We start from the raw sequence: 27214 nt of genomic DNA, 5'->3' as shown, positions 1-27214 counted from the left end.
AAAGTGGCTACATGTTTCTCTAGAAGAAAAGCTTTTTTTTTTTCCTTTCTTTTTTTTCCCTTTCTTTTTTTTTCCTTTTTTTTTTTTTTATGTCAAAAATGGTACAGGAGTTTAGAAGAGGATCAGATTTAGATAAAAGGTAAATTCCCTCTGCAAATCCTGTAACTACATTTGATCCAAGTATCCTTTGGGAGTCTCAGAAGTCTTACCTAAACTGAGGTTTGCCCTTTACCTGCCTATCCTGTGACTTATTTGCTGAAATGTCCCGTCGCCCCCATCCCACCTGCCCCCCCACCAAAAAAAAAAAAAAAAAAAAAGACTGTGAAAAAAATAGTGTTAAACATCTACACAGGGCTGACAGCATCATCTCTCACTGTGGAAAACCTCTTTCAAGGTTTCCATCCTAATTTTTCAGGTTCAGGTGACATAGTGTGCCAACACCCAAACATTTCTCTGACTGAATTCAAATTCCCGACCAAGCAATGTTCACTTAGCCCCAAGGTTAGCTGAGCTAAATATGACATACAGTGAAAAACATGCCAAAGAAAGGAAAACATCTTTTTGCTCTGTTTCATTCATATACTTTTAAAGAAAAATGCCTACTAACCTGTCCACCTAACACCTCAGTCCACTCCAGTATTATTTCTTGAAGTGTTTTCACAGGGCTATTAATTTTGTTTGTTGGTATTTTACAGTCTCATTATTGAGCATTTAAAAAAAAATCACTAGAGAAATATTTCATAAAGCTACAGATTCTTCTTTTGACAGATATTTCTAAATGTCCACAAATTCTTTCTATATTCTATTAAAGGTCCTTTGATTAAAAAAGAAATAAGGGAATCTCCTCTCTCTAAAACCTTTGAACTCTGTCTGTTTCCAGGCAAGAACCTACTTATTGCCCCCACAAAGCAACAATGGAACTAGACCTGTGCATCACCTGGGGATACATAAGGGAAATGTTATATGATAAATAAGGGAAGAAGCTGGCAGACAAAACATGCTAGCTTCTGTCTTCTGACCTAAGTATGCTGCTTTGGGCATTTTAGAAAAATCTGTTAATAATCACTGTGAAGGAAGAAGCAAACTTTACAACAGGAAAAAATCCCATAAAGGGGTGGGAGAATGTAGGCTGAAACGTTCAGAAGTGACTAGGGTGACAAGCTTTAAACCTCCCACAATACTCTGATTTTCAAGAGACAGGAATCTATTTCCCAAAGGTCAGGTAGATCAGAAATGGCAAGCAGAGCACCAAAAATGGAAGTCCTCTGGATCAGTAGTTACCTTTGAAACTCTTGTATAGTCCAGGAAAGGTCAGAGGAACTGAGGAAGTGCTGTCACTTCTAGAAATAACTTGCAAGGCCCTGTAGTACCCTGGCACTTAGACCAGGCTTTTCAAAGTATTTTTTGGAACTGAACTGTTCAAGTGACTCTTATAATTAGCTCTTCTTGTGCTGACCACAGCCTCTGAAAACCAGGTTCTTTTAAATTGTCCCTTTTTGAGTATCTCAGAATTGAGACTCCCTTCTTCCCCTAAAGAAAAAGGTTTGCTCCTCCGGCAAATTCTTGTCCTTGATCTCTCTAGATCTGATGTTTATACCTTTATGCCTCTCTATAGCCTCTTACTCCAGGCATAGTGACATTTACTTCAACAGAGCTCTGCCCAAGTGTTGTGCTGTACTGACATATCCAGACTTGGTTCTTCTGTGCCTGCAGAAGTAAAAGATGTCCCATATGTATCAAGATGACAGGGCAATGTGTTGAGAACTTTTACATATGAAGTGTCTTAAGATACCAGATCAAAAGAGATTGTAGAAGTGATAAATGTCATTTATAAACTGGCAGATTAATATCATGGCAATGTCTGGGTTTTTATCTAAACATCAGCAGGAAGTTTGACAAGTCTGGGATAGTATCGCATGGCTATTTCTCTCATTTGGGCTGATATTTGCTTGATCTATTCATCTTAATAAGTTTGCTCTGAGCAGAAGAGCAACTCTGTGTCTTGCCTCCTGGCAAAAGATACACAAAATACCTTTTTGATCTCAGTGAACAGTTTGCATTCTTCTGCAGGAATTCAGAAACTTGCTACTGCTAAAATATCCTCCCTGGTTTTTTGGTAATGTGGTTTTATTAGCAATGGCAGATTGTCTTTAGTAGTCCTTTGTTCTGAAGTTTTAGTAACAAAGTGTCTGGATACAAAACTTTGTCATATTATGTTTTGAAGGTTTTGCAGCGGCAGAAAGCGGTGTGCGTCTATGAGCATATATAATGGAGAAAAGCTAAGTGATAAAGTGCACCTTTAACATAATGACAGTAATTCAGTCTCAGACAGTGAATGCTATTATACCCTCTTTTAAAGACTAAAATCAGTCAATTGAAATGACAATTATGATAATCCTCATGTAACGAAGATTATTTTGAAACAAAAATCTTTTTTGGTGTACGTGCTTGTTAATATGTGTATATTTACTGTACCTAAGTATGTTCTCGCTGTTCTGCTTGGCTGGAAATTCTACACAAAATACAAGTATTTTCTATCCATTCCACTGGTTTCAGTTGTTATTTGTCATGACTTGATTTCTGAAGGAAAAAAAGAAAGAAAAAAAACAAGCTGTATGTATGTTTTGGCAAATACTCTGAGCATACAGCTTGAAGAATTAGGCAACCTTATAAAAGTGGTTAGCTTGGTCAGTCTTCGCATATGACATAATTCCTCCCCAGAGCTTTCAGTGCATTTACTCTGTGTTTTGTCGTAACTTTCTAAAGGAAGCTACAGTGAGCTTCCAACAAACCACATGGATAGCTCACAGCGACAGATAGTTCCAGCAAACATTATTCTAAGGAGGAGCCAGTCTGTGATAGGTGGCCTGTAAGAGTTACCTGAGCTGAAGGAGGACACGGTGATCATCTGAACTTAGTTCTTATGTTGGATAGGATTTTCACAGACATCTAAGGGAGTGTCTAGGCACCTAATCCTACAAAAAATACAACCAAAATTGTAATTTTTCCTGGGTTTCTTTGAAAAAGTTGTTCTGTTGTAACAAATCAAGGCACTCACAAACATAGTACAGCAGAAGCAAAATGTCACGAAGGCCACAACAAAGACACACAAATAGAGGAAGTTTGGATGAAAAAGAAGATAAGAAAAAGATTTGTTGAGGCAAAGGGGACAATAAAGCAGCTAATAAGTACAAGATGACCAACCATGAGCAACTTGCCTCCATGGCCTGACATGAATGTTACATAGAGCTCCTGCACTATTAAACAATTCTGACATAAAATGCAATAAAGATTAGTATTAAGATTACAAAACACATTGGAGAGCTATAAGAACATTTTAGTCTAACAAGGAAGGTGCCTCAAAACGTAGCTATGCATTCTGCATATTACTGGCTGCTTCAGTTGTTTCAGCTTTAAAATTGCCATAATGATACTCCCCACCCAGCTCAGGAAAATGCTTTTTAGGAAAATGATATGTAAATATTGCCAAATGTTTTTCATTCATGTTTTTGTACCTTCTATTGCTTGGTTGATTTCAAAGTAGAAAACTAATGATAAACCTTACAGAAAATTCCCAAGGGGTTCCCTCTGGCCAGGTGGTAGTTTACCTGTAATGTTTAGCAATCGTATATGATTCATTCCTTCTTTTTTTGAGGCATGGTAATTAAGACAAAGTGAATTTATATTTATTTTGTTTGCAGAGCTTTATTAATGTGAACTACCCTAGAAGTGGGCTTCAGATGGTTATTTCTTCTTAGACCTGACCTAGTTCTAATCATTTGCCATTCAAAAGATGCAGAACTTAGATCTTTGCAGGAAGTTGTTACAATTCACTGTGAACAGTGGCCTAAAAGGGTTGCTGTATGCAGTCAAATACATTGGCACAGTGGGGAAACGTGATCTTTTCTAAGGCTATTATTCTAATCATTTCATCTAGTCCCTTGTCCAAATATAATATGCACTGGCACAAAGTTAATTTAATTTTTTTACATCCCTGCAACAGTACAAAAAAAAAAAAAAAAAAAACCATGACAAAGCAGGGTGTCGAACATGTGCTTTTAGGAAAGTCCTTCATTGCCTCTTAATTGTACAATGCAAGTGTGTCAGTGGTCTAGATGACATTGCTCTGCTGCCTGTTTTGTGGCAATGTTTAATAGCTGGAAGGCCAAATGCAGTAGCTGGCATTCAACTTTCAATATGTCTTATTACTGAGTAGTTTCACATGTACACATTTCAGTCATGAATAGCTGATTGTACCCTTCTGCACACTCTTGTTTCTTGGGGTTTTAAGCTTTCCGAGCCCTGATCTGCCAGCAAACTTCCTCCTGGCTCTGCACGAGTCCCCTGTACAGAGGAGCCTAATGCAGCAGAGAGGACTTCAGCTGAAAAGCTTGCCAGGGTGCCTTCTCAGGCTTGTATCCACTGCAGCACAACAGCCCCAGGACTTGCTAATGAAATTGCTGGGCAGGTTTTAAAAGTGGTGTCTAAATCCTAGAGGCCAACACTGCTCTTGCCTTACGTCAGCGATCACACAAGAGAATTCAACTCTGCTGTTCTCCTCCTCCCTCCATTGTTCGTGTGGAAAAGGAACAAAGTGTGATTCTTTTTGCCACTGCGGAAAGCCACATTATACCTGAAGGCCTGAGATGAGAGAACCACAGGAGCAGACTGAATCACTTCTCCTTTTCCATCCTTAGCTCGTGACTAATACTAACACTGAGAACCTGATGCTGAAACATACATGTGCTGAGCACTTCCGTGGGAGTTAGGCACTAAAAGTCATCCAGGCCCATGTACTTAACCAACATTTTGTCTTCAGGACCCCACGAAAATGTTAATTAAGCCTCACAACATTCCTGAGAAGTATCCCTACCCGTTTTGTCCTGAAGGGAAAAGTGAGGGAGATAATTAGAGCCTTGTAATGAAGTAACGCCTGATGACCTGGAGCCCAATCTGCTATCTGGGTCAATGGACAGATTATGTCCTTGGACTGACTAATTGTAGGTGCCTAATTGTATTAACACACAAAAGCAGCAATTCATGGCAAAGAAATTACCACCCCCAGCAGTCCTTCCCTCTGGGTGAATTACGTCATCTCAGGGCTCTGATTCACGATCCCTGACAGATTTAGCTGTGGCAACTAAAGAAAGTATTGCCTCTACAGCTGCTTATGCTGTCACAGCTAAATCTGAAAACCCCTCCTCAGAAATGAGACAGCAAATATTCTCCCTTATTAAGGATAAAATACAGCACTGCATGTTCTTATCTTAGAAAAACACTGTAAGCCCAGGACTGAAAATGGAGCCTATCTTACCTTCAGCATGTGCAAGAAGACAGAATGAGTCACTGCCTGTTCTGCCTCAGTTTCTCTATTTATATCTGCTATAGATAAAGTTCTACCCCTATTTCATATGCTTAAATTTTGTCATCATCAACATTATGAAGAAATTGTTAGAATAGGACTCTAATGAGCAAGTAAGAGAGCTAAGTGTTCAACTCCATCTCAGTCTGGTGGACTGAACACTAGCTGATCACACACAGCTGCTTTGAAATTTCAGCCTTGAAGTCAGTAACTTTTTTGAAAAAAAGGAAGCATCGCTGTCTTGCTTAAGACTTACTACTGCTCTAGCTGGTCTAAATGATTTCAGCTGAAATAATTGGATTGCAACTTAGGGATTCTAACAGAACTGGCTTCTCTGCTGATATTTTTGCCAAAAAGAAATCTAGTTTCTCAATGGAAAAGCTCTAATAGTTCCACAGCAAATGCAGGAAGATGTAAATTTTCATGAAAAGAGAATGCTCTGAAATTGAATTCTGCAGAAATGTGTATTTTGATTTTTTTAAATCGTTGTGTTGTGTGTAGAAAGACTGCAATTACCTGGAGTACTAAAATTCACCAAAAAATTCTCATCAGTAACTAAATGCATTCTCCTATATGGAAGGAAAAATGTCCCATTATTATACATCTAATGTTGGGGAAAAAAAAAACTTTTCAGCCTCAAGCGTTTAGGATTTAGCTTCCTAACTATATGTCCCCTCCCCTCTGCATTAATGCTGTCCCAGCAGTTGATGTGTATTTTACTGACTTTGAAACAACATTTAAGGATGCTCCAAAGGAAAAAAAAATCTCAAATGATACAACCTGTCTCACATACTGGAATTCAGAGCAATTGGATTTCATCAGGAATACATGCTTTCTCTCCCTCTATTACTGGCAATCCTAAGTACAAAAAAAAAAAAAAAAACAAAACAAACAAACAAAAAACCTATGTGAAAATTTAGACAAGCACTGCATTCTGTAGTTCTGAGATTTAACAGAGTAACACGATGAATTTCAGAAGCATCAGCGTAAACATGAGTGCAGATTGCTGGGGCTTGTATGCAGCTATATCTATCCTTCAAACTTTTTTTTTAACCTACCTTGTGGCTAATGACCTCAGGTGGGAATATGAGAGTACTGCATTTAAAAAGCTGGAAACTTACACACAGAAGTCAAATATAGGCTTTTCACTCTTATATATGCTCTGAAAAGACAGACCAAAATCAGGAACTTAATCAGAACCCCTTCAATATATTTTCACTAGAGTTGGACTCGGCAAAACAATTGTTTTTTTATTTTTTATTTTCCATCACAGGAGCCTGACAAAACCAAAAAACGGTATTGGACACTACCTTCTAAAACTCTGCAGAGACGGAGCATTTTGTGATTGACCTATGCTCTTAAAGAGAGGGCTCTGCTTCATTGTTCAGCTTGACACCACAGCCCTGAAGGAGGTGACCGGAGACTGCTCCACATGCACTGCTCTAACAGCATCTCTCATCCAAAGGGCTGGCGATCACACTTGCCTCAGGGGGCCCCAGAGCCTCTAAAGAATAGCAGCTCCTACCTGCAGGCTCAGGGCCAGCATCTATTAACAACTGACTTCACCTGCTTTTCTTCTGATAAACTTTACCAAGCCAAGAAGCTGTGGTTTTCAGATTGCTCTGAAAACAGCTGGCTTTTAGGCATTGGGAAATAACTCCCTGATTGAGAATCACCATTAAAGACAGCAAATTGATATTGTATTAAAAATAGTAATAAAAGCCACTTACATAATTTTGCATTTTCATACACTTAAAGAATGTCAATTTATTGAAAAAATAACGGTCTACTTACATCCAGCAGACTAAGCCAATAATAATGATGTATTTCACAATGTATGAACTTTGCCATGTGCTGTAGAAGTATCAAAAAATCAATACAACTAAATTGACAAGTTTGTCAATGATTGAAATTAATTTCCTTTTTTCTGTTACTTCACTAAACTGAATTCCATGGTGTCATATTAATTAACAACCCACTCCGATGGTCTGTGTAGCTGGAAAAACAACTAGGTTATATATGACAGCATTCAGAGAAGAGTGGTGTATTACAAGCAGACAAAGACAGCAGAAGGTATTCACATGAAGCAACAAATGATTTGCTAAGTTAATTGCAAAGACTTTTTGAAATTATCAAGGATAAAACTTCCAAAGAACACCAGTCATGCAGGATCCTCCGTTTGATTCATAGGTCCCAATGTCCTTGGAAAATGTGTATCTACAGCTTTCCAGAAAATCTCTGTCTATCTGACACAGAAGCAGGTCGTAAGACCCAGTAACTTATTTGGAAAGTAACCAGCACACTGACTAAACTGAGTAGCTGTGTCTCACCAAACTCAGAGGACAAATCAGGAACAAAATTGAAACAGTGTCACAGTGGAAAGGTCTTCACAGATTCTGAATATAAACCTATTGAGATGCTCAATCACACAGGTTTAACATGAACTTTGAAGGACTAGACTGCAGGTGTTACGAAATCCTTCTTCAAACAGGTGAAAGGGATCAGAACTTGCAGCTACGATATGCAGCTATCTTATCTGTCTAGCCTTGGTTTGAATGGTGAATTCCATTGCAAAGATCCTTTGGTTTTGGTTTGTTTTCCTATTTACATTCCAGACAACAAAAAGTATGATTTTTTTTCCAAGTAAATATTTTGCTCTTTACAATTATGTTTCTGCAGCTGAAATCAAGCAGCTGGATCAGACCGATCCTCTGGGACAGATGCTAAGGACCATGTTTTCCACCTTGGTCTTTTGGGCCATGCCCTTAATTGGAGCTTAGTGTCCCATTAATGATTGCGCCTCCTGGGATTTATATGACCATCTCAGAATCGCAGTTTCCGCCTAATGGACTGCTGCACAACAAAGAGTCCTTGTAGCTATATCCCAAAGGCCCCCCTATTAAATATACAGCAGTTCTCAATTAACCTGATGTTTAAAAAACACAATAGCTCTAAAGGCTATCTGCTTAGGAAAGTCCCTGGTCTAAACCGATATCATTTAATTGTCCCCTAATGCAATTCTGTCCATATGCAAAGACCAGCTTGCATGTGACACTAATAGTAGACTTCATGCTGTGACCAGGCTAACAGATTTCTGTACCCATAAGTATCAATTTCAAAGCATTAGAATACTGAAATTAACCTTGATTAGATCTTGGAGTTCACAAAATCTGCAATTTCAAAGAATAAGCAAGTAAGCACGAGTTCCTATGAAGTTTAAGCCACTCCAGGAGTAACACGACAAAGCTCCTTCTGTGAGATCAGAAGGGTGGATATGAATATGATAAACTCATTAATTTCAGCAGCAGTAGTATGGAAGGACAGTGCTGACATGTTTCCATGCTCAGGAGAGTGAATTCCACCACCTTCCTGAAACACCTGTGACAAGTCAAATCTTAAAAAAGACTAATTATTTAACCACAGAGATACACAGACAGCTATACTACAAAGTCAACTCGTCAATGCAAAATTAGGTTTCAAGTAAAGAAACTCATCTAAGCTGTTGTTTGTACAGGCTCCAAAAAGAGATTTCCAGAACTTCCTAGTACATTTGCTTCAACCTGTTTCAAAAAGGGATGCTGACATTGCTACAGATAAGTGTATTAGCTGCTGATCCTCTGAATTTGCTCAAGTGAGTAGACAAAAAACACATAAGGTCTATATAGGAACAAAGAAAATGGCTCCAAAGCAGATATAAATATTTGCATGGGTCTAGTAAAGGGAATTAAAAGTTTTCCTGTGTTGCTTACCTGAATGTCTGAGTTTTCAGCTCCTAGCATGCCAAGCGTGCCTTGCTGGCCAGTTCTCTGGGCTGTCCTATTTCAATTCAAAAGCATATCAGTGTGAAGAAAAATCTGATTCCCTGGGAAAAAAAAAAAGTAAACAGTGTAGAGCAATCTTTGTAGAATTATTGGAATTAAAAAACAAAACAAAACTTAAGACGTGAAAGGAAACAACAGGGTGTCCATGCTTCACCCACAACCCTACAATTCACTGGCACATGGGATTTCCCTATTGGAAAAAAAAAAAAAAAACTTCCTCTAAGCTTTACTTCAAAGATCAAAGCAAAATTTTTAAAATTGTGACAATTTTAGAAAAACAAAAAAGCAAACAAAAAAACATAGCCCTGAAATTTATCCTGTGGAAAAATTATTTGTTTTTAGGGAGGTTTAGAGTGGAGTTTTTTAGCAAAAGAGCAATTTCCAAGCATGTACTCTGTCAAGGGAGAGATGGACCTAGTGGCCAACACGCTGTAATAAGCCTCTGGAGATCCCAGTGCAGAGCCACAGCTTTCTAGTGTGAGCCTGATGCCAGAAATACCAGCTGCTAGAAGAGTATGAGCATCTCTGATTTCCTTAAAACTATAAATTTAAGTCTTGCTAAGTATAAATTTGAAGATGTATATTAAGGAAAACAGGTATTGGGAAGGGAGCAGAAATGACATCAATTCTGAGCTGTGATCTGATACATAATAGATTAACTCTGAACTTCACTCCCCTAAATAATTCCTTCCAACAAATGTTTTTGGAGCTCTGTTTCATCATCCCAAACGTTTTATATACGATAAGGATAATGTGAGGTTCTCTCCTGTAAATAAGGTCCAGCTGAGCACTGAGAGATGCAATTGGTCCTAGAGAAGGAAAGACCTAGGCTGACCCTAGAGCACTGGAAGTTTCTCATCACTGATGGATGGAAATTGCCTCCTATTAGAAGGGGAATCCAAGTAAAGTTCATCAACGAAATTCCTAGGATATCCCCAGGTTCCTAAGAATGTTTAGATTTGCTTCCTAAACTGTTCTTTAAGTCCCTCTCCAAAAAATTGGAACATCACTAATATTCAAGAGATGAGAAAGAGGGGAAGGCAAATAGGATCACTGGGGTGGTCTCTCTGGGTGTCATCAGAGGATGGGGGCAGTGCAGTTCTGCTCTGCTCTCACTCCATTTCCCTCCACTACCCTATTTTTCCCTCTTTTGCCCCTTCCTCTGCTGCAACTCCTTTGACATTTTTTTATCTGTTCACACCTTGCTGATTCAATTCATCAACTTGACAAGAAGATATCTACTTCTTTTTGCTGAAAAGTTTCTTATTTTTCTGATGTTCTATTTATTGAATCTCCTTTCCATATGGACAAATGAGGAGGTCAACACAAGGTGAATAGCAGAGGCACATAGGCAGGAGGGGGAAACAGACCTCCATCTATCAGCCATAGCAAACTATTAGTCTAGCCAATAATCATGCACAAAACTATGCCTAACAGCTCACTCCTAACAAAAGGAAGCGGGTGTTCTCACTCTCCCTTCCTGCTCCTCCTCACCAGCTCTTCTTTCCTTCTGCCTTGCCTCAGCTGCACAGTTTCTGCTAGGGACCCCTCTGTTGGGTCAGTGGCTCTGGTGTCAGTATATGTCAACTGTAATTCAGCAGAGAAATGTCTCCCTTCCCTTCCCTTCCCTTCCCTTCCCTTCCCTTCCCTTCCCTTCCCTTCCCTTCCCTTCCCTTCCCTTCCCTTCCCTTCCCTTCCCTTCCCTTCCCTTCCCTTCCCTTCCCTTCCCTTCCCTTCCCTTCCCTTCCCTTCCCTTCCCTTCCCTTCCCTTCCCTTCCCTTCCCTTCCCTTCCCTTCCCTTCCCTTCCTTTTTTCCCCCTCTTCTTATCTACGTTCTGTAGTTGAGTTGAATTGCCTAACTGAAGGGCTCACCAGGATCCAGACCCATTATAAGTTCAATGATAGATGTACAGAGCTGGGACTGGCTAGGCGTTAGGGTGCAGGACAGTTAAATTCCATTTCTTGACAGTGCTGATCTGTAGATTGGCTCAGATGGTCCTGGAAAAATGCCTTTGTACACAGAAAACTGAAGTAGCTCAAAGTTAATTCAACAGAAAATGTTGGTGATGTTATAGTTCAGCAGAAGAAGGAGGTCCCACTAAGCCAACTAACTTGCTGTATCAACAGGAAACAAACCATGGCAAATACAATGAATATTTTTTACTGGCTTAAACAATTAATTAGGCCAACAAAGTATCCAATAATTGCCAAGCTAGTTCAAGGGAGAGGACCCGAGTGCACAGCTCAGCGTGAACAGATCAGGGGACAAAAAAGGCAAAAGCTGTTGGTCATGGTTTACAACTTCACCTGGTGCTTTGTGTTTTCACCCAGTTCTTATCTGAATGCCTGCAGCCATTTCAATGCATTTCCATTAACTTCTCTGTGAGGTAGCTAAGGTTGCCTGTGTCTTACAGACTGGGAACTCAGAAACAGAGAGCCCAAACAATTCACATTAAATCTCGGAGAAAATTAGGGGTGTGCCTGGCATCCAAACCTAAGGTTTAACCAAGTTGTGCGGTGTTACAAGGAAGGACAAGTTCCTCCTGGTTCTGAAGGCTCCGATGAAGGCAGTGAGCAAAGGACACAAATAATAGAAATCACATGAAAAATTCCCCCTCATCGAACTCCTCACAGAAGCCTTGCTTATTCAGTATATACTGCCTTCCCTCACGATGTTTGTATTATTAAACAAAATTTGTATTGTTAAAGATTTTAAATAAAGAAACTTCAGTGAGTACATTGAGAAAGCTCCAATGCACTCAGAGCAGAAAGCTGCCTTTATCATCATAATAATAGTATGAGCTTTATAAAAAAAAAAAAAAAGGGGGAGGGGGGGGAAATCAAGCGTACAAATTATCCAACATTCATTGCCTGACATCCTGACAGCTATGTTAGTCCTGTTAAAAATATCCAGGAGGACGGCACATTGCAGATGGTACTTCATAATGCGTTCACTTAAAAGCAGTCATTCTCTACCTCAGATAGAGCGCAGCTTGAAGGCCATAGGACACTTGGTTCAGCCAGTAAAAGCTGCTTGATGAGGGCGTCTTTAGTTAGTTAGTAACTTACCCATTCATTCATTTTATGCAGGAAAATTTGATGAAATTGGAAGGAAAAAAATCATACCCTTGCACCTCCTTTGTGTCCGAGTGTGTTTGTGGCAGAATCTAGCTCAAATACTGTCTGCTTCTCCGAGAACTGCAAGTATGAAAAATGGGTTAAAATGCCCTAGACTTTCACCTCTGGAAACATGAGCTCAGACCTGGCTTCCCATAGGTTATCCGTGAAATGATTGACTATTTGTCAGTGCCACAAAGCCAATAAATTACTGGGCAACCTGATAGGATTGATTGTCAGAAAATGCCCAGGAGTGGAGGATCCTGCCTGGGATGAGGTGGCTAACCAGGACCCGACAAGTAACCTTCAGGGACACTCGGTCTCACAGCCCACCCCTCTCTCATCCCCATTCTGCTTTGCAGCAGAAAAACACATTTGCCTAGAATATCACACAGAAGAATATTTTAAAATAATACCAAGTAGAGAAATATAATTTTCTTAGCAAACAAGATGTCAACTCATCAGTACAAATGTCATATTTACATTCATCTTATTAAGATTTATACCATTTAATGCTGGGCTTTAGGAATCGCTCTATAAACGGAATATAATTTTCATATAAAAGGGATGGTATTTTTTTTAATCAAGCCTGTAAAAACTCACTCATCAGTGGTTTATGAAACTTGAGTACACTGATGCTTCAGTACTCAATTAATGTCAAGCAATATGGATTTCAATCTGGCTTGAAATATATTTAAACAAATGAAGTAGATACAAATGTTGGCTCTTTGGCCAGCCAGAGCTAAAAATCCATTTTCTACCCCATTTATAATAAGAAGTAATCTGAATGTAATTTATCTAAAGCACAATATGTTTCCCTAATTTTTACATGTAACCATTACTTATAGTTTAAGTAATAGTTATATCCATGGATCTTAGTGCACTTAATTGAAAATGCATGGTAGTAAAATGTAAGGCTCCATCCTTCAAAAATAAAAGCATTATCCTAAGGAATAATTGAAACGGGTGAATGGGGGCTGGGAAAAGGCAAAGGAAGGAACCTTAAAAAAAAAAATCCTTAAATGCAAACATTTCTTCCCCTTTATGTTATATTAGGATAGCGTTTGAATGAAATTAGTCTCTCTCAGCCCCATATTTCAGTTCAGATTACAAAATTCTCTCATCTGATTGTCACATTTTGCGCTGAAGTCAAATCCTTCTGCAGCAGAGTGACATGTCAAGGGTGACAGTGACAAATTGTCACTAAGTAAGGAATAACACATGACAGGGCGTTCGGCCATAATGAGATATATGCATGCCTCGAGAGCGTTTGCAGGCATGAGGCTGAAGGGCGATTGCTCCCAGCACTCATAATGTTGCTAGGTCTCATTAAGACTTTACATGCACTGGCATAGATTTCTAGTGATTAAAAGAAAAATTATGAATGAGTAAATCATGGCAGCAAGTTTTATTTTTATTCATACCTACCCAGAAGTTTGTATAGCTCATAAAGCAGGAGAAAAAATAGGATAAATAGCATTTTTTCTTTTATTTTTATTCTTTTTTTCTGCTACTGTCCAACACCACACTGACAAAAGTTCCATGCCCTCTAAATGAATAGCATCAACGAAATCTTTGGGTTAATTGACCTGATGATGTTCCCTGACACGTACTCATTTGTAGCCATAAACTCTGCATGGGCAAGGTGTTACTCTTCAAATATATAATGATTTTATTAATGTCCCTTTTTGTTGATGTGGGTTTAGAGGTAATACAGGGGCACACCAAAGTTCACAGAAAGGTCTTTAACTTATCCTTTGTGATTTGATTTCTAGTGACTTTTTCAACTTAGTGCCTCTTAATTAATTATAAGCACAACCGCTAAAACCTGCCAAGACTATCATAACATAGGGACTTTTATGAAGAAGGTCAGGCCTGTGGTTAAAGGGATGTAGGAAGTCATATATTCAGCTCAGCCAGTGTCTCTCACCACCAGGGAAGGAAGAAGTGATGACGCTGTTATGGAATTTATCGCAGTCCTCACTATCCAGTTGATTCAGGATTCAGGGCAAATATAGGAGAGTTGTTTGTGCAAAGAAAAATGTGAAGTCAGGTAAAGAAAAGTGGGTAGAGCTTAAGTCCTCTTATGGTCATTAGCAAGACTAGTTTGACTGACCTTTCCATGCCTCAGTTTCTGTGATTATGGAAGGCTACCAGGAAGTTTCACTTCTGCAGTATCTGGAAAGCACACAGAGCTTTTTGGAATAAGAATACTCCCATTCAGAATGCAAAGATTCTTGGTATCAATTTCAATGCACGGTTTGCCACTATAAGCAATAGTAGCCAATATGTTTCTCCCATTTAAGAGAAAATATATAAGTATATATTTTTGGTCTAAAAGTGAAAAGTAAAGTCTCATTTCATCATTCCCTACAATATATATATATTGTATACATCCTGTCTCATTTTGCTTTAAAAAATGAAGAGGTACCAGGATACTTCCAATGTTGTGGTTGCTCATCAGGTGTCTCAGTCTTTAGGAAACTGAAATAATATTTCCAGATTTTACTCTTGAAGAAAGCTAGTGAATGATTCACAGAGCATTAGGATCATCTTGTCCTAAACAGAACTCTCTCATCTTTCTGAAATGGCGAGAATGCAATCATGACACAGTGAACCAGAAGTAAGGATGGGTGCTTTAGAAGAGAGAGAGAGGAAAACAAAGAACCTCATAGTCCAGAAGCTGAGACTGTGACCCTGCTTGGATGCCTGAAATGAGAGCACCTGCTTGTTAAAACAAACCTCAGTGGCAAATTAATACAGTAATACTTTGCATTTCTATAGCATCTGTCATATAAGAGCTTCACAGAGTCTTCACAGAACAAACTCTTCCCATCTTGCTATCATATATGTGTCTTTGTAAGCTACGGAAAAGTTACAGACTCAGCTAAATCTGTGACAGAGCAGAAATAGGGAAAACACATCTCCCGGATGTAAGGATTTTTACCAGCAGGATATAATTCTGGATATCCAGATCTTATTTACCAAATCTCATTCACAATCATGCATAAAACCAGAACTGATCTTGAAAACCTGTTTCCATTTGGATTTGAAATAGAAATAATCAAAGAATCAGGGTGCTACCATATTGCTGGCAATGGGAGCAAATCAGGGACACTTCATGCTACAGAAAATAATTAGAGCCCATCAGATTGGCCTGAGGCCTCACATCCAAACCCTTACTCATGTAAATGACCCCTGCCTAGGTATTTTTCTTCCTGCCAAGGAGAGCAGTCTGTGCCCTCACCTCTCATCCAGTGCTTCCCAGCCTCTAAGCAGTGGTGCCAACCACCGGCCTCATCCAGACAAGACAGTCACAGGCCGCTTGGATCCAGGAACAACCCCCGTGGCTGGAGCTTACAACCTTGGACTCGCCGCTCTCCCTGCAATAAAGGAGTTATGCAAGTACATAAATTTCAGTTACTCACTGCTTTGGAGAGGGATTTCTGGACTGTATTATCTGCAGTTATAGCCTTGGCAGTGGGGCCACCCAGGCATTTTTCAAACAAGAGCGACACCTGGGTCGTGGCATCCACAGGAACGGCCTGGTTTATGCTCACAACTCTTAACTGTCCCGCAGAAATATGTTTCACAGATGGAATGGCCATTGAAACAAACTGGGAAGTGAACACAATGATGGCAGTTTTATGCATTGGCAACTTGTCTGTTTTAATTTTAGACTTTCTTGATGGCTGCATTGGCCCTTGACAGCCATGGCCCCCGGATATTGCAGAACAGGATTTATTTTTTATATAGTACCATTTATACTTATTATATCACAACCACCTACAAAGTAATGTATTCACTGCTGCTGTTTATGGAGAAAAATTATGACTATGAGCCTAACTGTTGATTCACATTCATGGACTGCTTTAGTATATTGCCTTCATTATTTGCATTATGCCTGTCCTGGTGCAAACATCCAAAGGCAGTCCGTGCTGAGCACAGAGACATGCCCCAAAGACATACAGAGACTCCCACATTTTGGGGGGTCTTACCTTCATGAGCCAAGCACCTCACAGCCTGAGGAGATTATGCTTTCCTGTGTGTTATGGGGAGCCTCTGGGGGAGCACATCAGCCTCTGGGAATTGTCCAGGTCTCTTGAGACGCAGGCACTAGAAGGCTGCTATGAGGTCTCCCTAGAGCCTTCTCTTCTCCAGGCTGAATATCCCCAGCTCCCTCAGCCTGTCTTCGTAGGAGCCCTCTGATCATCCTTGTGGCCTTCTCTGGACCCATTCTAACAGGTCCACATCTTTCTTAAGCTGGGGGCTCCAGGTAGTGTCTCACAAGAGCAGAGGGGGAGAATCACCTCCCTTGCCCTGCTGGCCATGTTGCTTTTGATGCAGCCCAGGACACGGCTGGCTTTCTGGGCTGCAAGTGCTCACTGCCAGGTCACATCGAGCTCCTCATCAACCAACACTCCCAAGTTCTTCTCCACAGGGCTACTCTCGATCCACCCATCAGGCCACTAGTTAAAGTCTCAGGGAACTACTTGTTTCAGATAAATGAAGCTGAAGGAACCAGAGTATTTTGACACTGGGCAGACTGTGGATCCCTTCTCAAATAAACAAGAAAAGAGGAAAACATGAGGAAAAATGCAAACAGAAAGGACCACAGGTAAGAGGATGGAGGACCTCGAAGCATTGTATACATCAGTGTATACATCAGTGTATACATTTGGATACCAAAATACACCAAGCAAAGGCAGCTTGATTTTGATTATTAAGCATTCCTTTATGTGGCCGTGTATAATGGAAACTTTCTTCCTATTAAAGTGGGAGTATAGATCAGGTAAGCTTTGTGAGAACTTAAACAAAAAGAAAGTGGAAAAAAGCAGCATTCCTAAGGGAAAATGTTTTGCTCTTGATGAGTGACATTAAAACATGGCTGGAAAATAGATCCTAGCCTCATTCCACTTGATGTCATAGTTATTCGTTTTTGCAGTCCATGGTAATTACACAATGCTTATACTGAAGTGAGAAAAGGCTCACTGAAATGCTCAACACATTCTCAAAGCTCTCCTCCAGAGAATATTTCTCCAAGTGATACTGCTGCATTCACCCCATCCCCATTCCTAGACATGTATAAAGCTACTTCGGGGGGACGGGTAAGGAAAAGAACAGTCTGCAGAGCTGAAGTTTCCAGATTTATCAGTCTGGAGTTAAAAAAATTGCTACTTACGTCTTGTACAAGGGAGGAGACTGGTCAAATAGAACGCAATACATTGCAGATCACTAAAGAAAAAACAGGCATGCAGGGCCACGGTACGCCTTGTCTGTCACCTGCGCGGTACCTGTCTGCCTGCCAGCCCTCAGCCGTCACTCTGCCTGGGGTTTGCCATCTCAGCACTACAAAGCAGGCAGCAGGGGAGGAAAGGAGCACAGCAAAGGACACCGCAGACGAGACGGTGCCGCATTTGAGCCTCTAAGTTCAGCAATACTCACTGAGACTCCTGCATTCCTTGTGACAGGAGGAAGTCCACAGGCTGCAGCCAGACCAACTCCAGGGGACAGGAGAAATGGCATGAAGTGACTTTCCCACCATCTCCAACCAAGCTTAAAAATCTGTTCAAATGGGAATTGAGTCCTGAGCCTTTAGACAGAAACCTCTTCGAGCTGAGAGTAAACCAGAAACAGTTCTAGGGTTGTCTCTTTTTTTAGTTTGGATGTGTTACTAACACAGTATAACGCTACAGTCAGCTACACATCATCCCAACTGTAAAAATTAAAAAGAGCTGTTGAATGTCAAGTGATGAAGCACTAAGTGTCACAACTTCAAAAGTCCTGCTTTTCTGGCAATATTTACTTATTCACATGACACATTAACATATGTAATAAGTACATAAAAGAACAAATGTCATATGGAGAAGTCAGTGTGTACCCATAATACAGTGAACAGTACCAGAGAAATGTTAGATTTTTTAAAATTTTCTTGACTTATATACCTGAAATACAAACCCTATGCTGCAGTACCACGTTTTTCTTCTGTGACTTTACAGCACCTCACACTGTCAGGCTGCATAACTATCGCTCCTCTCTTCTGCCTCAACACACCTAACATAACTTTCCCCTTCACTGAGTTTTTTCTGGAGGAGTTGAAGAAAAAGACGAGATAGAGATATAAAGAGCTATTCTCTAGGAAGTCATTTGAGCATCTTTAAGCAGCACATATTATTAAGCCACGAGGCTGCCACAGGATTACTTGTAGATTATGACCAGATCTTGAAAGTTTGTTTTGTCTCAGCTTTTCAAATGGCACGCACTTAAATACTTTGCCTGCTTCCAAATTATGTCTAAGGTCCTCTGCATGTGTCATATGGCAAACATCAGCCAGTTCTGTGAAATCTATTTCTAAATACCTTCGATGGGAATTTTTTAAGGCAAGAAGAAGGCAGGTTCATTTGCTCTGCCAAATTTAAAGAGCAGACAGCCTGACATATATGCAGCATTTCAGCTTCACGGTCAATGGTCTTCGTTCATTATTTGGGTGTGAAAATAAAGTGTAAAAAACGAAATGGTTCTACAGCCTTCCCTACATCTGATAATAGTAATCATTTCCTCCAATAACAATATTATGGTTTCAGTACACATGCAAAGAGAATAGAAACACAAAGGCGAATACTGAAAATGTATGGGCCAGATACAAAAAAATGTATTATATTTTAGGCCAGTACATCCTAAACTTTTTTCTTCTCCAAAAGAATAAAGTTTGCATTAATAATCAGCTAAGTTAGCTATACATGCTGCCATTTTAGACTTCTAAAGAGCGCAGAGATCTGTGGCTAAATAAATCTCCCAATTTTTAAAGTAGCAGAACAGTAGCAGAGATGCTGACTACGTGCTATTCATTATATAAACTAATACATTTGACAGCTGAACTGAGACTCTCACTGTTACCTTCAAACTTGAACTTCGACTTGACCTAATCCCATATCAAATGATAACAGTTTACCATCTGTCCTTGGTCAGCCCAATGGAAGACTTCAAAGGATAGATTTAATAGCATATAGTTTGGCCTTGACATACAGACTGTATCTGTTCTTACTTAAAGAACAATAAAACCTTGTATTTCATTTCTTTTTTTTTTTTTCTTTTTTTTTTTTTTTTAACAGATGGAGGGCTGGTGTCTTATTCCATTCTGTCACCCCATCTGGACGCCTTAAATGTGATACTAAGGGAAGCATGGGGTGAGCCCACCAAAAGCTCAGTTCAAGTTGAGATACAGCAAGAAAGGAAGAAAATAGACTGATACCTATCATGCTTCATGGCAAATTAAAGGCATTTAAGGCTGCCATAGGGGAATGTGGAGAAGAAATCAGCACTAACTCCTGAAATAACAATGGCAGAACTTAAAAACACATCATTAGAATGCACTGCAAGCTTTCAAATAAGTAGATGCTTCATCAGTGACACCTAATTGAAAATACACATTTTTTTATGTGGCACTTTGCAAAGCAACAAACTTCAAGTCTAAACATCATAGGAATTGCTTTCTGGTTGCTGTTCCTTCTGAGATCCCACCTGGCTGAGTTTACCACAGGAAAATCTTCTTTGCAGAATTTAGAGAAAGTGTTTTGTTCTCACTGCAAAATAAACAATTTTGCTGTTTTCTGAATGAGCTCTTCATTATAATCAAAAGTTCAAAAGCTTTCCTGTGAACCACTCCAATGCTTTAATACAGTGATGGCATTTTTTTGAACTCAGAGTAGCAGATTTTAACTACTCATCATAGTTAAGGGATGAAGGACCACAAAAGTTGTTTAGTCTGAGCTACCATCAGTTCAACATAGGGCAACGGATTGACCCCAGTAATTCCTAAAGGAGAATATCTTTTCCTTACTATGAAAATGGACACAGTAGTTGAGTAGTAGTATGATTATAATAAATATGCTCTCAGTGCATGCCGACTCTTTTGTCTGCAGATGTTCATAGAATCATAGAATATCTCAAGTTGGAAAGGACCCACAAGGATCATCAAGTCCAACTCCTGGCTCCACACAGGACCACCCAAAAATCAAACCACATGTCTGAGAGCATCATCCAAATGCTTCTTGAACTCCGTCAGGCTCAGTGCCGTGATCACAGCCCTGAGGAGCTTGTTCCAGTGCCCAACCACCCTCTCGGACAAGAAACTTCTCCTAACACCCAGTCCAAATTTCCCCTGTTTCAGCTTCATGCCATTCCTTCAGGTCCTACAGAGACAACTAAGTATGAGGTGTTCTCTTTTTACATCCATTCAGCAGTGCTATAAAATACTAAAGAGCAAACAGGTTTCCTTTCACTAAACGGTCATGCAGAGTTTACTCTGGTCATTTACATATGCGGGCTTTAAAGTTCCCTTGAATTGCAGAACAGTGAAGAAAAATCTTATCAACAGTGGGGTGCTTTCATGGTAAGCAAGAGCATCCACTCCTCAGTTACCTCAGCCCTAATACTTTCAGCATACTAAGTCCTGACATGAAGAAACCTGGGGGAAGAAATTAAGGATAACATAAAAGCAAATGATTCACAAACATTAAGAATTCGTTCCTATTCCTTCCTGGAGTCTGCATCCGTTTCTGTCCTGTATATCTGCAAGACCTGAAAAAGCAATGTAATTCTCTTCCCTCCCAGCAGATGTCAGATCAGTCACCAAGGGCAAAAACGCATTATCTTGTTGTCATGCCAATCAAAACTTTGAGATACAATGCTAAGTCCAGTGACCAAAGTTTAGTAAAAGTATGAACAGGTTTATTCTCAATGAATCTCTGCACAGACCCCTTAAATCATTTTTTTAAAAAAAGTATTTACCACGTGAACCAAAATAAAAGACGAACAGGGAAAAAAATCAAATTGATCCAGACCATATACATTTCTAAGTTTTCCATGACAAAGAAAAAAATATGCATTTTGTTTGCATTGAAACAAATCAATTTGGTAACTTTTTTTTTAACAAAAAAGCAGAGAAAATGCAAGTCAAAATTGTTACGAAACTGTTGATGCCAACTTTCTTCATTTTCACCCCTGTCTTTTACTCAAAAATCGCCACACTTAGGTAGATTACTTTGAAGTAAACAGCCTGGTTTTCAGTCTCCCAGGACAGCACCCCACCTCTAAAGCAATAAAGTTGTTTGAGGTATGAGTCTCTCCTATTGACACTGTTCCACTTTGGGAAATGAGCATTTCCTAGATCAAAGACTGAAACTTGAGTGGGTATCTCAAACACAAAACTGCATAATTATGTTATATAAAATATATCTAGCTTGAAAACTCCAGTGTAATCTCAGCATCAAAATGCACTCTAGCTTGGGAGTTATGTACTCCTCTGACACGTGGGAAGAGCTTGATTTTAATCCCTATCACTGATTCTTCTGCGAGTGAACACAGGACAGAGCTTCCATGGAGATCAGCTCGGAGGAGCCGATTTCTCAGGAAACAACAAACAAACATGCATCCGTGTGTGTGCTGCAACTACTGGCCTTCTGGGCAGTCGAGAACTGGGAAAGGAGGATCTGAGCATGAAGAGGTCTGTCCTCAGTAAGAGCCCCAGGTACACATTAGGCAGGCCAGGTGGCATGTGGAAGCAAACACCCAAATCCCCAATCCCCACCTGAGCCATGAGGGAATGGCACCTGCCAGCGTTATGAAGTGGGAGTCTTCAGAAATGTATTTGTTTGTCAGTAAGGGCAATTTCTACCCCATTTCCTCTAATGGAAGTTTCTCCCGCTCACTAGCATGCCTTTATCGGTGTGCCTAAGGAGGTAACCAAGGCCATCTGTCTGCTCCGAGATAAACCGTGTGACCATGCCCCAATGCTGGGAGAAAAGGAGCCGAACCGAGGGAAAAGGAAGCACTTTAAATGCCCCCACCAAACGTCTTGAAGGTTTCAAACACTCAACCTGCAGCTCTTCCAAAGGAGTTAGGCTGGGGGATCCGTCTGAAGGCTCAAGTAAGGTAGCATACCTGTTTTCTTAACGATCTGTCCTTTCTCATCTGCAGAGGGAAAGCAAGTGAAGTGTGTCCTTATACACTACTTTAGTAAAATGGATGTGCAGTACACACTTCATTACAGCCACCATGGGGATTAAAAGTAACTTGAGCAAATGGCCCCCAACTCCTTCTAATTATCTTTTGAAGACACTGGAAGACAAAAGACACAAATGAGCTAGCTCAAGGACAGCAGAGTCCCGCGTTCCCCAGGGAGCGGTGATCGTGCAGGCTGCGTGAGCCTGGTGTCCCGCAGGCCTCCCAGGCCGGTGGTGGGGACACTCCACCTGCCAACCAGGGAGCACCCGGAGGCCCTCAGAAGAAGGAGCCCCTCCATGGATGCGCAGGGCAATGCTGAAAGGCGTCCGGCTTTGTGTCTGGGCAATGCTGCCCTCCAATGGCACGCTTGTGGTCATCGCTCAGCCCACACCTGCACGGACACCCCTTGGTCTCAGCTGTTTCACTTGCTGTCCCCTCAGGCTCCCACAGGAAGGCAAAAGGAGGGGATAAGTGATGATAGATCGCTTATTCTTTCTGTCACAAGGCCTCTGAAAAGCATTGCCAGGTGTCAGGTCCAGCCAGCAGAGCCCAGAACTCTGCCTGTCCGGGCCCTTGCACTGGGCCCACAGCCCTTGCGGGCCGCCAGGACCCCGTTCTCCCTGAAGTCTCTTGGCTGTGGAGCTCATTCCCTGTTAACCTTTCAGAGGTAATGTAAGAGAGAAGCAAGAAGCAAAGAAGTTTAACTGAGAGTGCAAATATTCTTTAAAGAAAAACAAACATCCAAATCATGATAAGCACAGTTCTTTAAGAAAGCTCCTGTCCACAATCACACTCTCCCTGCTAGAGGGTTCATGAAGACTGCAACCCAGTCTGGGCCCTGAGGCCTGGCCAGTACTGAATCACCTTCCCTCTGATGGGAGAATAAGACCTCACTTGCTTAAAGATGATTTTACTTTGAAAACAATTTCTAACTCCTTTCTGAATTACCTATTGGCAAAGTTCCTCTTTTTTGTTACCACAAAATGGCTGCAAGTGGCTGTAGTTTTCTGTAGACCCTGCTCACATCGCCTCTTGACAGCTTTGTATGAACTCCCTTCAATATAATCACTCAGCCTCGATGGCCCCTCTTTGGGTCTTCCTCAACTTACTAAAACATCTTTCTATTACATTGCCAGTTTCCACCCGAGTCAGTCAAGGCCTGTTGTTTATTTGTGGGACCTGACTTTGAGTCCTGAACATGTGAAGATTTATTAGATAAATACACTGTTTAGTTTATCTGAGATGTGGCACATAAGACTAAAGGCCAGCAGGTTGTTCACAAATAACAGAGGTGCCCATGTCTGAAACAACTTTTAGGTGGACAAAAGCCCATGGCTACATTTTTGTGAATGCTCTTTGTGGAGAAGGAGGCTTGAACTGGCTTTCCTTAGTGGATTTACAAGCAGCTGCAGAATATAAATGTGTATGGGAAAATAAATTATAAATTGAAGAGATTTAGCATGGCGGCAAAAATGGAAATCCGCGGACTCTGCTCAGATCCAGTCGGTGCTCTGGATAACAACTATGTATTTTGTGCACTTAGGGAAGCTGGTTGCATAAGGTGCTCAGATACATGGAGCCACTTTTAGTTAACATGAAATACTCTTCTACCTTTCCCTCAAATCCCCCAAATACCTGTGAAATCATTTCTCCAACACAGAAATAGGTCTGCCTTAAGTCACGCCAGCCTGCTTCCCAAATTCACTGTGGTGGGAGCTCTGTAGTTCTAAAGCAAACCTATAGCTTATATATATTAAAAAAGTAACTGGCTGTGTGTTTGCCATGTGCTTTCTCAGATGCTTCTCGTAACTGGAGTGTTTCCAGTGTGCATATATAGTTTATATATGTTTATAACTTCATAAAGTTTTAAAAGATTTGGCAGTCTCTAAGCCAGAGCTGTGATGTAGGTCTAGTGTGTGTTTATGGGACCTGAGCTGAGGATCAAAACACTGGGAAGTTTCAACTGCCTTTATGGACTTGGAGGTGGAGCTAAGCAGCAGCTGTAACCCAAGCAAAGAGGATTTCTTCTGTGCGTAAGAACCCAGGTTTTCTACAGCAACAAATTCTTGACTGAGCCTCACTGTAAGCACTCAAATCACCAAATCTCAGGCAGTACACTGCTCCCAGGGACCTGTAGAGCCCCCCAGCCATCACCTCCCACTGCCACCCTTGGTCTCACAACCCCCCAACTCCTCTGCAGCCCACGCTGCTTTGCATGTGACATGAAACTCAAGCTTCGTGCATACTCGACTCTGCAACCTCCAGCATGCCCTAGATGCCATGGCCATGGCCTCAGCCAGGCAGGATGTTGCTTTGCATGTCTTAATCCCAGCCCTGCTGTGCACAAATCACAAGGAAGGGGGAGAAGGGAGCATCAGCAACTGCCCATCTAGTGGTGGATGTAGAACTTGTCTTTAGTCTCCCTCAGGCTTTGGCCCCACATCCCACCCCTAAACTTCCCTGGGCTCCTCTGCAGTGAGTCGTACTGCTCCCAACCTTGCTCTGTCCTTGAGCAAAGCCATGAGCAGTGACACACTGCATTCTGTGATGATTTGTCAATTGGATCTTAGAACTCTGTTTCTGGGAAGAAAAAAATCACCTTGCGTGATTGTATAATATTCTCTACATGTGTTACTATATACAGTAATATTATGGCTGTACTATCTCCTGGTTTTACCACCCCACTGTGACATGCTCTTGAAACCTGAGAAATTGCTTTTAATGACAGGCAATAGCTGGCTTCAAGCAGGCAATTCAACAAGCAGTGGAGATTTTGCATATAAAGCTATTAAAATACAAGGTAACATGAAGGGTCAACTTCTTCCCACGCTGCTATAGCAAGCAGTGAGAAGATAAAGACAGAACACATTTCTGTAATGAGCTAATTACACTTAATACAAAAGAGCATTGGGATGTCTACTTGGAGAGGCTACATTCAACACTGATGGACCTAAGAATGCTGGACACTGTAGTTTGCATTCCTTACAATACCTGAGCATCTGTTTCAAACCATTTCCCGACAATCTCATTTTCCCCTTGAAATTTCAGATGTAGGCACCAGTTTTGTTTCCCCTCACTACCCCCAGAAAGTGAAGAATGGCTATTTTTATTACCATTACAAAACACCTTCCATTTAAACCGAACTTGTGAAAACAACAGAAGAATTCTATTTCTTTTATATATTATGAACATTGTTATTTTCCCATTTTGAGAAAATACCCTCTATGAACATACAGTTTGAATTCATCCCACAAACTGATGAACTGATTGCAATCATAGTGTTACTACAAAACTGACAAAATGTAAATAATTATTTCAAATGGTAAATATACCTGGTCTTTTACTAATGGTGCACTGGCAGCATCCTGTAAAACAATAGCTATCGTTTAGAAAACACCTGATCCTCAAAATGCTATTTGCATTTCCCTACCTGTACAAAGCGGAAGGTTTCAGGAACGTAACGGGAAAGATTATGCCAATTGTTACAAATAGTTAAGCAATCAAAATTTGCTTTTGCATAGGATTCTTCATCTTTAAAGTGCAAAGAACTTCCCAGAAGCAGACTATGAGTTTCCTCTGTTCTTTAAGCAAGTCTCAGCGACAGAGACAGACACTGAACGCAGCAGCAGTGACTCCCAGCACACTGCTGTAAGCATTAGGAAGTTTCCTTCAGACAAGGAGGCAGAAATGTGCTAACTTTTGCTCTCTGTAACACCAGAGGAATTCTAGCGTTTTAATTAAGGTGACGACACAACCTAGTCAGTCAACCGTCTCTTGTCCGCCCAGGTAATTATATTTTAAATGTTAAAAGGCTCTGGTAAATTGGGAGCCACATGAATGCTTGGTTTGTACAGCACATCCATTTGCCATCTTAAGGTGATTAATGCGATTCCCAGCCCAGGAGAGGCTAGATGATGAGTTCAGGGCAGCCACTGGTACTTACAAGCAACTGACCAAGACAAATAATTCAAGACATACGTACCCACACTAGCCTTCATTTCTGGCAGACAAAGGAGTTTAGAGAAGAAGCTGTATAAATTCCACTACAGACACATCCTTACATTTGACTGAGTTGACTGAGGCTGTTTTATTGCACAAGGCCTCCATAGGATATTAACATTGCCCCTAAATAATTTAGTTGGACAATGAATCAAGAGCAAATGCTTTTCAGGACTTGTATGAAGGACCAGGAGAGGAAGTGACATGTAATGGCTGGGGATTTTATATGCAGTTTAGCACCTGACTTAGCATGTGATGCTGAGCAATCTGAACAGTGTTTCTGGTCCCCTGTTTCCCTGTCTTTAAAAGGAAGATGGCACCTAGTTCCTAGATATGAGTTCCTCCTACTGAGGCTGTGAGACTCAATGTTTGTAGAATAGATTGAGTTCTTTGGAAGAAAGACATACAAAATCATTATTGATCCTAAATGTTTTGTATACTATGTTGCTGCACTCAATAACACAATCAAATATAGAACATGTTTCTGCAAAGCCAGCATGTAGAAAATTCTCTATTGTCTCTTTCTACTTTATCAAGCAGTCCATGAAAATCTTTAGAGTCCCAAGTCAATACTATTTAAAACATCAAGACTGATTTTATCCTCCACATTCTTTGTAATTTCTCTCTCTCAAACAGGCAATAGACTTGTGGGAAGAATACCTTCCCTTCATAATTATAACACACAAAGCTTCAGACATGCACATTTTAGGTGAAGGCCTAAAATTCTGAAGGCTCTTATTATCCTTCCAACACAAAGATGCTTTCCTGGGGGCCACTGCTTTTGTATGAAAGGATGTGTATTTTGTTTTCTTTCAACGTTACAGTGAAAGACGATGTCATGACCACCTCATAGGCTTACTAGTCGTACATTTTATGAACAATCAAATCCACCTATTGTATGAGTGTAGCT

The 27214-nt window shown here is 40.6% G+C and overlaps 2 long non-coding RNA genes across 3 annotated transcripts; both read right to left on the bottom strand.

Moving 5' to 3' along the window:
• Positions 1-1291: 1291 nt before the first annotated feature.
• LOC106036171 (uncharacterized) lies at positions 1292-10830 on the bottom strand. Of its 2 annotated transcripts, XR_007165763.2 has the most exons (5): positions 9112-10830; positions 6143-6220; positions 2881-2975; positions 2476-2580; positions 1292-1707 (listed from the first exon to the last, which is right to left on the bottom strand). It is a non-coding gene; the product is annotated as an uncharacterized lncRNA (long non-coding RNA). The 2 variants fall into 2 exon arrangements; XR_007165764.2 differs by lacking the exon at positions 6143-6220.
• A 986-nt stretch (positions 10831-11816) lies between these two features.
• Positions 11817-17357, bottom strand: LOC136790980 (uncharacterized). The gene is made up of 3 exons (XR_010831986.1): positions 15548-17357; positions 14417-14478; positions 11817-12381 (listed from the first exon to the last, which is right to left on the bottom strand). It is a non-coding gene; the product is annotated as an uncharacterized lncRNA (long non-coding RNA).
• Positions 17358-27214: the final 9857 nt, after the last annotated feature.

This window comes from Anser cygnoides, chromosome 5 (assembly GCF_040182565.1).
Source record: "Anser cygnoides isolate HZ-2024a breed goose chromosome 5, Taihu_goose_T2T_genome, whole genome shotgun sequence".
In the NCBI taxonomy this organism is placed as follows: Eukaryota; Metazoa; Chordata; class Aves; order Anseriformes; family Anatidae; genus Anser; species Anser cygnoides.
The sequence above is the reverse complement of the archived record's forward strand: the minus strand, read 5'-3'. Positions and strand labels throughout refer to the sequence as shown.